The 12,821-nt window shown below is 41.4% G+C and overlaps 1 pseudogene; it reads right to left on the bottom strand.

Annotated features, from left to right (window-relative positions):
* Window positions 1-8,562: 8,562 nt before the first annotated feature.
* Window positions 8,563-9,489, bottom strand: LOC147448831 (fluoride export protein 1-like; annotated as a pseudogene).
* Between the last annotated feature and the right edge of the window lie 3,332 nt (window positions 9,490-12,821).

Here is a 12,821-nt window from a genome sequence, read left to right as displayed (position 1 = left end):
CAAAACACTCCCTCTTGTATGTACTCTTTCAAAAACACTCTCCTAAGAGTAGGATAGTTCATGCGCTCTTCATTTTTTAGGGTTCTATACCAATCTCCTGCCTTCCCACTTAGAGTCAAGCTTAAATCTTTGCATTTATGCAGCTCATTGTGCTCTTCCAGGGAATCACATAACGTGCTCAAATACCTCAATATGATTTCTAACATCCCCATCCCCAATGTATTGTTGTGTGAGCTTGGCCAATTGTACTGCCTTACTTCTAGGCTCTCTATTAGGTGTGTTATGCATATTTTCAGCAATAGATCGACTGATAGCTCGAGAAAAATGTTGCCAAGTCACCCAAGTGAGTAGGTATAGTGGGGACATGTGCTCTTGGGACTGCATGTGGAATGGGGGTTGTCATCAGGTTAGGCATACGTGTGATCCTCAAGCTGGGTATGATGCTGTGCCATGTGGTGTGGCCATAGGAATAGAAGACATAGGATATGACATGTTAATACTAGCTGGTATGGCCCCAATATAATGAGTACTCGGATAGGGTGGTTGTGGAGTGTAGGCTGTCAAAAAAATCGGGGGTGTGGGAGCTACATGGGTATGAGGGCCCATAGGTATATATGATTCAAGTACACTTGTAGGTATTGTTGTGGGCATTGTGCTATGTGAGTACTATGTAGTGGTGCTTTACTCACAAATGAGGTCCAAGGTGTACTTTTTGGTGGGACATGCATAATAGCCATAGATTCTTTGAGAAAAGATAAGCTAAATTTGGAAATGTGAAACTATGTGCTTGTGGGTTCATATGGTATCGAGACTCCAAGCAAAACAACATATGAAGGATAAATGGACTCACTCAGGGAGTCTCCATTTGTGGTAGGGTTGGTCGTTTAGGCTTTCCCGTATCCAAGATTTTCATAGGACCCATCGAAGGAATGTTAATTGCCAGTCTTGCCTCCTTAATTGGACGACACCATGGATGACATCATAGATTATCCATTGCTGCTCCTCTAAACTTGTGGCCCCAAATGTGGATTGTACCACCTCTAACCGCCCCACAGGGTATGTGCAGCTTGTGTACATGTCGGTCAACGTCTCAATTTGTAGGTCATATTCCCAATTTTTTGTGAGAAATATTCCCTCTAAGCTTGGCGTGCTAGAGGTTTCCCTTGAAGTGGGAGCACTATGGCTCCCAATCGCCTGACCCTCTGTGACTACTATCTTGGGAGCACTTGGTTGCTCGGTTGTTGTCATAGGGATCTTTGCTTTCATGGCTCGGCTTTGTTCTAGCATTCGTAATTTCTCAATTTCCCTCTCCCCGTTGCTTGCATATATCGTTCGATCTATTGCACTTCGGCAAGACTCCTACCATCGGGTAGTAGAATCTCAGGGGGTGATGGCTCAATAGGGTCTTTAATGAACGAAGTAGGTAGGATGGCAACATGGACACCCTTGGGGAGTACATGGTCTGCATGAGAAGTGAAAGGCGAATCTACCTTCCCATTGCCCTCATTCACTTCACTAGTTGTGGGCTCCGAATGGGTGGCTCGACTAAAGGTCTCTTTTAAGTGGCTAAATACTCTAGACCCGTGCCGTGAGGCAAAGATATGCATGTCTTGACTTGACATATCAGGGTTTTGTGTAGGATATCCTCCATCGTAGTCAGAGGAAGAGTCACTGGATGTGATATGAGGGTCCTAAGTTGCAGTACCTTGAGTTCCAGCTGAAGGCCCGGAACCTAACGTGGGTGGATAATGGGTTCTCGTGCAATTTGAGGCACTCTCTAATGGATTGGACTCTATCACTCGTCTAGAGCGCAAATACTTGTATCCCAAAAGTGTTGACTGACGAGTACTCTAAGAGATCTTTCCACTATATATATATATATATATATATATATATATATATATATATATATATATATATATATATATATATATATAGCCCCTTTTTATGTGCAGGAGACGGAATAGGTCTTGTGATAGCTCAAAACGAGCGTATTGTTTAGAGGAATTTGGCATGATTTACATCACACAATTTGGCTACCAAAAACTCTCATGACCCCCAAAATAGTCAAATTCTAGTTGGCTGTGTAGGCAAAAAGGGGAAAGTCTAAGGAAGCTAGTGGAGGGAAAGGGTGAAACTTAGATCCCACATGCTTCCTTTTGACCTCTAGAGTTGGGTTGTATATATAGTATGAGGTAATCTATTCCTTGACTTGAAAGGAAGCTATGGAGGTCTCCTCTTCCTATATATATATATATATATATATATAGATATATATATATATATATATATAGATATATATATATATATATATATATATATATATATATATATATATATATATCAAAGACTTAGACCGAGGTCGAGGCCGGGGCTAATGGGGTCTTTTCTTTTTCAAACGCTCAAGGGTTGTTTTTTTGTCAACTCAAATTTTTTAAGGCGTTTTGGTTTTTTCACGTTTTTTCCTTTTTCTTTTTATGTTTTGTTGAAATTGTCAAATTTTAGAATTATTGAAATGCAAAATTACAAAAATGAAGATTTACACAAATGCAAAAGAAATTCTGATTTGCATAAATACAATACCTAGGCACGTAGGTCTAAAGCAAAAACAGGTTTGACAAAAAATTAAAAAAAGACAGTGTCAACTTCACTAGATCTACTTCCAGATCTGCAAAAACAACCACACACACACACACACTCTTCCCAAACCTTTCTATGTAAACAAAAGGAAATATTAACCTCAGCAATGTAGTATGCAGGCTACATGCGAAGCTTGGTGCTGAGCATTTCCGCTACCTACACTTCTAGAGACTTGCTATACATCGTGTGCGAGCCGCAAGGCTACAAGCACACAACGTGACAATTGCAAACAAGATCTACGTCTACAGGGCGGTGTGTCACTCACCTCCTACAGTGCTGCCACCAAAGGACTCCGTATGCGCGCAGAGAAGAAGAAGCCGCTGCATCACCACTCGTCCTGCTCCGTGTTGCCGTGCTCGCCAATTCTCAATCGCTCTCTCTCTCTCTCTCTCTCTCTCTCTCTCTCTCTCTCTCTCTCTCTCTCTTTCACGCTCACAGAAATTCAAGAAGAGGTGAAGCCACATCAAAGCTTGCACGTTCAGAATCCCTTGAAAACCCTAGTTTACAGCCTTATCTAGGGACTGTTGTCCTTTTCACATACTGGCGCCCATATTTTTTCAGTCAGTGCTAAATGGGTATGGTGTGTCTTTCATCAGCAATCACCAACCTTTTACTATAAACCTCTTGGACCGACAAGCCCGTCCCATGACTAAAAATATGCACAAAAGAATAATGGAGGCATCATGGGTTAACAATCGTGAACCCCCTCCCAATAACCCTACCTTTTGAACACTCAATCCCTTTTGTGGCCCTATTCAATAGAAGTCCCCCGCTCTTTGTACATCCCTCTAGGCCCCTTCCTATTCTTGATTTTTGTAACCATTAGCTTGAGGTACTTAGTTGATGTGCCCATCGAGTAGTAGACTGCAATTTAAATGTGATCTTGAATAATGGTTCTTTATGATGGTACATATGTGCAAAGGTACCTATGTGCACTAAGATAGTTTCCTTCATACATAGATAATAAGCACATTGGAAGGTGGAACTCAACCAAGGCTATATTTTTTAACATTCTAGGGGACTCGGACACTACAAAGTTGATCCAAGTGCCGTTGTGATGAGAGCTCATGACCTGGAGGTAGTGTTGGCAGGCTGACATCTGTGCACTCGAACGCCAATTGCAAGGTTGTGGTTATGGCTCCCATTCTCAAAAGCCCAAACTCCTCTTTGCAAGTTGAAACCACTAATAAAATAATAACAAATTGCACATTAGTCAACTCGAGGATCCAAAACCCAACACAAGAAATTGACATGTGCTATTCGAGCACTCAACATATTTAAATGAGCATTTCTTGGACATTAAAAGGAAATTATGAGTCTCTTGTTTCTCATAACCCTTGATGCACCTGTACATGAGAATAGTGATAGTTCTATGTCAATGTGGTTTTTGGATATAGTTCAATTGTATGAGAGCAAATGTTAAGGTCCATACACTTTGGTCGTCCAAAAGCAGGGAACCAACTCTGCAACACTCACAGGAAGGTGGGTGAAGACAAGCTCCATTCCAAGAGAGTGCAAGTACCAAGATGGAAAGCGCAAATTGAGAAGGGGAAGAAAATAGAGCCAGTGGAATCGTGATTTGCAGGTGATGAGTAAAGGCTAGATCTCCAAGGAGTCTCTCTAAAACTACTGAATCCAACAAAACTCTTAAGTCATCAGCGGCGATAAATGGAGAATGCAATGAGGTTACCCGAGATTCCCTAGTACCATGCTCCCAATCATATCTTCAAGATTAGTTTGCACGCCAGCCTGCATCCCCATCTATGGTCATGAGGCTCCTGCACTGAAAGATTGCATGATCTTCACACACCTGCCATAGCTTTGTTCACCTCCAATCTCATGTAGAAATCAAACCTTAATAGGGTACACTTGAGTGCAGTTTGGAGCCAATACTCCAAAAAACCCTGCAAATTTTAAAACTCCAATATTGGTTTTTTGGAGCCAATACTCCAAAAAACCCTGCAAATTTTGAAACTCTAAAATCAAATTTTAAAATTAGTTTTCAAATTTAAATTTGAAGGTGGGAAAAGTGGACTCTTAGTAGCTTCATGTTTACTTGGTAAGCCTAATGAGGTTGTATGGGTTCTTGAACTTACATGCGGCTCCTTGGCATGATCCATGTCATTCCCTTGATCCGAATTGTAAGACTAGCAGCCTCACCCTAATACACAACATTTCTTTTAAGTTAATTATCATGCAGCAATGATGATAAATAAAGCATCGATAAAAATAACTAGAAGAGGGTTGAAAATGTGTGTGCCTATTTATAGAAAGAGCCCATAAAACCTCATTAGGCTTACCAAGTAAACAATTGATATCAATAAACAACACCTGCTTTGGTTGATCGCTTGCAAAAAGATATAGCTTGTGCAAAGCAATACATGGTGGCATGGTGATATTAGACTCTCTAATGATTTAGTTGTAAGAGAGAGGGGAGAGATACTTGCGAATAAACACCCAACCGTCCTACATATAGGCCCCTAGCCCTCTGGCTCTTAGCTATATATAGGCCTCTATACTTTAAGTGTGTCCGGCACATTGCCAGGGTCGGTGCCCGAGCCTAGTCCTACACTTGGCATGACATTACTCCCCCTTTACCACGGCCGTTCCCTCCTAGTCCTACCCTTGGCATGACATTAGTGGTCGAGTTCGACTCCCACTTTGACAGGTTTTGTCACGTTGGACATAGTTTAGTGTCTTTGTACACTAAACTATGTTTTGTCAGGTTGGACATAGTTTAGTGTCTTTGTACAGGTTTTGTCAAATTGGACATAGTTCAGTGTCTTTATACACACTCATGCAGGGAGTAAGAGTTGCATATGCTCGTGTGGCTACAAACAGATTGTCATAGATTGTACAGGTTCTACAGGTTTTTTGGTAGACCTTTGTATGCCTACTTGGGATGCATTTTGAGCATTGTTTTCTCACTACTTGTGCATATGGTTATGCGCTTTATGCTCAGTTGAGTTGTTTTTACCAGACTTGGCTCACTTGGTTTAGTGATATTCTTTAGGCTTGTAGATTGTGGACCTTTCTAGAGGTGTATAATGCATATGTAAGCATCGGTTTTCATGCGATCGATCATGGTTTTCATGATTATGTAGTGGTCAAGTGATCTCCCTCCCAGGATTTCTTGCCATAGTTTTTTGACAATGGTTGCATATATGTGTGACAGTTCAGAGTTGACATTCATGACTTGTGAGAGAAGGCAGTCTCGTAATTGCTGATATATGCGTTGTTGGCATTGTGATCACACAAGCACATTAAGCATCGTTGTTTCAGATGTATAAGATAGCAACAGTGATGTATGCAAGATGCCGATGAGGTATTGACACATGCTAGAGCAGTGGCTTCATATGCTAGTGACGATGATTTCACGTTTCTCTTTAGCGCTCCTCCTCCTTATATGTCTTCTAGAGGTGAGAGACCTTCCTGTTGAATGCTAGATGAGGATGCAATTTTCCACGTCACATCCCATCGTGAGTGGTCCACTAGTGTCTCTAGCGGGAGCTTTGGTTGTGTGCACTTGGTTGATGGTTCGGTGTTTGACATTGTAGGTGCAGGAAATGTTTGTTTGTCATTTCTGAGTGGTGCATCATATGCACTATGTTCCTCATCTGAGAAGAGTTTGATCTTCGTGAGAAAGCTAGCAGATTGTGGGTGTCAGATACCTCTTAGAGAGCAGTCTTTCCAAATGCATTGCTGCTCATTAGTGATTGCCAAAGGGGCCCGCAGTGGCCTGGTACATCCTATGCATGTATCTAATATTTGAGACGACATGGTCTCGATTTTGTTGCTAGTATGCGTTGAGAGAGAGATGAGACATGTCTCCTTCGCAGGTGAGTTCCAAGTTGTGCAAGACATGCTAGTAGACTCTGTAGAGATAGAGATACAGCGGCAGTGCTCTAGTGAGACACAACAAATGTCATTGGAGCCTGTGCAGGCAGAGGTGGAGTGGGTATGTTCCCTAGAGACACAGGCAGAGATTACAAACGTGCAGTTCCTTAATATGCTCATGCTAGAGGCTAATGACTTGGTGCCAAGATGCACAGTTCGACCTATGAGTGAGAGGGACATAGCCATCCCAGTGTCGATGATGACACATCCATAAGCGATGGATAGTCCTAATGATGCAGTACATGCTAATAGCATAGGGGAGGCTAGGACAGCTAGGTTTTCTCTAGTAGCCTCGCTTGTATTTCTATTTATGGTTTGTGCATAAGCATGGTAATGGTTTACCTCATCACCTAATTGCAACAATGCATAAGCATCTTAGTACGAGAAGGTGCACACTACTTGTTCATGTACACTTTCACACCACTTGCATCTTCAAATGTGATAGAAATAAAAGTGTAAGTAAGGTTGATCAGTTGTTTATTTTTGCAGGAGTTTGGGCTATTATGCTAAACTGAAGGACATGGTGTAAAATTGGGGTTGTGACCAAAAATTATGCATGTCATTCATCTTTGTCTTCCTCTCTCCCCAAATTACAAAATCATGTTCCTCTGTGAGAGAGCAGATTGTATTCAACCATTTACATTCTTGAGCCTATCCCTTTACGCACAATCTATGCCATACCAACCACTTAGCTTAGCTCGTGCTCCCTTGAATGTGAGAGCGAACATTGAGGCAATGTAGGAGAGCCTCAAGAAAGATTGGTGCAATTTGCAGCGTAACAAGGGCAAGGAGAAAGCGAAGTCTGACAAACCTAAAAGCACTGTGAAAATTGAAGAGATTAATGTGGCTGAGTATCCAACCATTGAGACAATTTCTAACGTGCCAAATGATGTGTTGACTTGTTACCATCACTAAGGGGAAGGTAGTAAGAGAACTTTACAATCATCGCTATATTTATAATCGGACATTGGTGTTCACCTTACAATCAGACAATGCTATACAAATTGTATCTCTAATTAGGGGCTATACCATTGGAATAACTTTCCCATGAATTGAGCACAACTTATAAACTTTGAACCCTCAACCTTGGGGATACATCAGAAAGGCCCAGCCAACTGAGCTACTCTCTTTGGGTGTACAAGCGATCATAGTTGGAAAGGTATATTGTTCTTTTAGGACAATGAAGGGTGACAAACAACCAACTCTTACATCATCATCATTGTGATCCAACTAGTCAAAAATTTAAAATGATACCATTCTAATTTTGTAAAACATGTGTAATTTTGTCGTGCAATCTCACGTATTTGTTACATGTAATGCACAGCTCAATTTGGTTTTCACAAGGCTCGACATGGGTAGCCAACTCTGGGGTGGCACCATCTGTAAAACAAAATATAGTGTGCGTCCAAGGACTACTTAAATAACCCCCCAAATTTGAATTTTTCACTAATAAAAAGGACTTCCCTATTCAATTTGTATTTTTTTCAGTGTCAGTTTTTTGACACCCTTTTGTATGTGAAATATGAGAAAATAATCCCTATTATTGAACCCATGTGATAGAATTCTTTTATTGTCTTGACTCCCTCCTGGAGGCAGCCAAGTGAATGGTAGCCATGGAGAAGTTGCCAAAACTTATATACAGGCCACCATTCAGCATGGACATTGGTCCTTCTCATGCTTTGCAAGAAGGTGGGGCTCAAAGAGTTCTACACAAAGTGAACACTTGAGCAGTGCATGCTCACTTTAGTATGCAACATCACGATTGCCAATGGTATCTACCGCCCACAGTGAGTGCACACACTGTACCTCGACGCAGTGCACACGATACTAGTACTATTGAGCACTGCATGCTTCTTTCTCATCACCCATCCCTTTTATAACCATTTTTTTCATAATTGCAGGACTCTCTCTCTCTCTCTCTCTCTCTCTCTCTCTCTCTCTCTCTCAAGAACTCAAGAACTCAAGAACTCAAGAACTCAAGAACTCAAGAGAAAAGAATATATCTTATTTATTTTCACCAAGGGACTACCATTTCACATAATCAATTGTCCATGATGGGATTGAATATAGCAGTATACATAGAACTAAACCTAAAATCAAGATTAGGAAAGTGTATATATACGCTTTTGATTTCTTGCAGCCCACGTATATTGTGTAGACTTCTGCAAAAAAGGTTGAGACAGTGCTCAAGCATCCTATGAAACCCAATTGGAGGCCTCCAAGAAGCAATATAGTAGTATCATTAGTCTTCACAAATTGCAAGAGCGCGAGAATACCCGCCAAACAAGCTCCTATGAGGTTTTCCAAAAGGGTCCTAGTGGTAGCCACTTCACCTTCCCACGAATGCCCTTACCATTAAAACGTGCCAAATGCCATCTCATCCAAAACACCCAGAGGTGCTACCAAGCATGCAAACCACAAGATGCATAGCTTTTGCGAACTACGGCCACCAATAAGCAAGCTTAAAGCTCCTCCCCATAAGCAAAGTGTTGCAAATGTAACGATTGTTGACCTCAGTATCCCATAATGAAAGCTAACTGATATTTGTATGTTAAAAATCTCTTGATCAGGAGTGGGATTTTGGGAACAACGTCTGGCACTAATCATTAATTGTGAGGCTTTTTCTGAATCAATGCCCACAAGTAGGGAGATCATAGTCGCGCACATGCCCAAGAGCAGGCCAACAAGAGATGCTTCTACATTGCCACTTTTAAAAAGTATAACCATTTTTTGATTCCATCCCGCATATGTTGTAATACTACCCATGAGTCCTATTGAAAGCCCAAGTGCTAAAGGTTCTGAAAAAGCATAAATGTGCTCCTTGAATACAATTCCAAACCATCCCATAAAAAATGAGCCTACTATATTAGTTGATAGGTCTCTGTATACAATATTTGACTCATGTGTGACAGACAATACATCACCAAGGAGAACTTCCAAGCTATATCGAACAAGAACCCTATGGGACAAAGAGTGGAGGTCATAAGTGACTCTCCATGCTCAAAAATGGCTGAAATGAGTGTCGCAATAGAGAGTCCACATCGTGGTTGGGAGAGGAATGTATGTAGGGAGAGCTCATGGCTAAATATATGGGAAAAAGAGGACAATCATACTATGTGTTTTACCCCCTTTCAAAAAATGAGAATGAGAGACTAGTGGCAAAGATGGAATGTTCTTGTCACAACAAAGGACCACAAAAGGTGCTCCTTCGACTGTGAGAGCGAGAGAGTGTTGTTTTTAGCCTTTTCTTTATCATCATTGGGAGAATTCTATGCTCTAGGTGTAGAAGAAGATCGAGAAGAAGAATTACCATCATTCTTAACATTGGTGTTTCTGTGTGGTTCATTCTGAGAGGTACTCGACTTGCTCTCCTTTAGCTTGCCTTTGTAGTGCTTCATCTCTTGTGCTAAGGTGATTTTGACGGCATTATTATAGTCCTTAAGGCTGAAAACTTGCACATCAAACTTAATGTACTCGTCTAACCCAAGGAGGAAACCCTCCTTGGGACCTTTTTCTACACAGACTGCATGAGGAGAATCTATGTAGATTCTCTTCTTCTTTTTATTTTCAAAAAGTGTATCACCTACTACATGGATGTATGAGAGCAAATATTTAGGTCCATACACTTCGGTCGTCCAAAAGCAAGGAACCAAGTCCATAGCACTCACAGGAAGGTGGGTGAAGACAAGCTGCTTTCCAAACCTGTAGAGAGTGCAAGTACCAAGATGGAAAGCGCAAGCTCAGAAGGGGAATTGTGCTTTGTAGGTGATGAGGAAAGGCTAGATCTCTGAGGAGTCTCTCTAAAACTACTGAATCCAATAAAACTCTTAAGTCATCAGTGGTGGTAAATGGAGAATGCAATGAGGTTACCCGAGATTCCCTAGTACCATGTTCCCAATCATGTCTTCAAGATCAGTTTGCACGTCAGCTTGGATCGCCATCTATGGTCATTAGGCTCCTGCACTGAAAGATTGCATGATCTTTACACACCTACCATAGCTCTGTTCACCTCAAATCTCATGTAGAAATCAAACCTTAATAGGGTACACTTGAGTGCAGTTTGGAGCCAATACTCCAAAAAACCCTGCAAATTTTGAAACTCTAAACACAAATTTTGAAATTAGTTTTAAAATTTAAATTGAAGGTGGGAAAAGTGGACTCTTAATAGCTTCATGTTTACTTGGTAAGCCTAATGAGGTTGTATGGGTTATGGAACCTACATGCGGTTCCTTGGCATGATCCATGCCATTCCCTTGATCCGAATTGTAAGGCTAGCAGCCTCACCCTAATAAACAACATTTCTTTTAAGTTAATTATCATGCAACAATGATGATAAAATAAAGCATTGATAAAAGTAACTAGAAGCAATGTACTCTAACGCAAGGAGGAGTAGCGAAGATGGGATGAAGCCGAAGGGGTTGCAGGAGCTTGGCTCATGTGGGTGGGTGGTTGTGTGATGCAAGCGTGAGTGCTTGATGGGAGAGTGTGCGTGCGAGAGGGAGTTGGATCTTTTCTCTGCACCCCTAATTCCAACACATGTAAGCTCGACACAGCACAAACATAACAATCTCGTGCATGGCGAGAGCCTGAACGAGTACGACTAGACAAAGGTGCATCCAATTTACTGTCACGCAAAGTGTGCACCAGCCATTTTGGCATATCTCTAGCCTGCTCATTTTCAGCCCTTTCCTCATCAAGTACATCATGTACATCTGCATCAGCAATAGGCTGATTTGTAACATTTTCAGAAACCCCCATAGGCTGTACATTTGCCTCATTGGAACCTACGTTCGTATTTCCACCACTGAAAAGAGGCAACAAAGTGTCATAAATGTCCTGCCAGCTTACATTAATGTCTCTAGTACATGACAACAAGAGCTGAACAGAATCTTCCACAAACACTACATCCCGTGAAACCAGAATACGTTTTGTTTGCGGATGATACAACCTGTAACCTTTGCTTTCAGCACTATAGACAAAAAATATACATTTGACAGCCTTATCATCCAATTTTCTGTGCTGTGTTTGTGGCACCAAAGCATATGCCAAACAGCCAGAAACACGCATGTGGTCAATAGAAGGCTTTCTATCATGCCATGCTTCATATGGAGTAATAGACTACAAAGATTTCATAGGACACCTCTTTAGTACATAAGTGGCCCATGATGGCCTCAAGCCAAAAAGAATGCGGTAGAGCTTGACTTTAGACCATACATCGTGCCGTTTCCGTAAGTGACATGTTTTTCCTCTCAGCAACACCATTTTGTTGAGGTGTATAAGGCACTGTACATTGGTGTTTTGTCCCACGACTAGCCAGAAATGCATTGAATTCATGAGACATATATACTCCCCCTCGATCGGAACGGAGGGTGCCCATAGTACATTTTGAGACATTTTCAGCCATAGCCAGAAATTGTTTGAAGTAATCACCAATGAAAGTCACGAAGTACAAGTAATTTTCCAAGGACGGAGTTTGCATGGGCCCAAAGACATCACTATGCACAAGCTGCAACCTGCATGTGGCCCGAACTGAACCATCTTTTGGAAACTTAGAACGTTGCATCTTACCCAAAATACAGCCTTCACAAACATGTTTGACAGGTGCTTCAAGAGGCGGCAAAGAAGCAACCATATCAGATTTCTGCAAATGCAGCAAACTGGCAAAATTCAAATGACTAAAACGTGCATGCCAAAGTTTTGTATCTGAAATAGCCCTTGAATCTGCAACAGCATTTGCAAAAAAAAAATCCACACTTTTCATACAAAGTAAGCTTATATAGCCCACGACACAAAAGGTCAGATACAACAATTTCATCACCAAAACTGAGATCATGAACTGTACATCTGTCATCCACAAATTTGACTACAAGTCCAAGTCTAGCACGTGCGGATACACACAAGAGATTCTTCTTGATCCTAGGTACATAAACGGCATCAACAAGTGTGAAAGAACTACCAATAGCAGCAGTAAGCACTAAAGTCCCATGAGGAACAGACTCGAGAGAGGTGAACAATTCACGATGTGAGGTAACGTGCTTTGTAGCACCACTGTCAAAATACCACACATGTGAATCTACAGCGACTGGCAAGCATGCATCATGGACAGCACGATTGTAAGTGCACTCTGCGCTAAAAGCCCATTTTGCATCAACATCAGGATTACAGTCTACTTTTACAGAAGACTCAACAATGGTTGCATTTAGTGGAACCACCCTCTTTCTTCTTAGCCTCTTTGGCCTTCAACTTAGGACACTGCTTGATCAAGTGATCATTAGCTTTACAAT

The sequence above is a fragment of the Adiantum capillus-veneris genome, chromosome 10 (genome assembly GCF_014529385.1).
Source record: "Adiantum capillus-veneris isolate H3 chromosome 10, ASM1452938v2, whole genome shotgun sequence".
NCBI classification, from domain to species: Eukaryota; Viridiplantae; Streptophyta; class Polypodiopsida; order Polypodiales; family Pteridaceae; genus Adiantum; species Adiantum capillus-veneris.
This window is presented reverse-complemented; position numbering and strand designations above follow the sequence as displayed.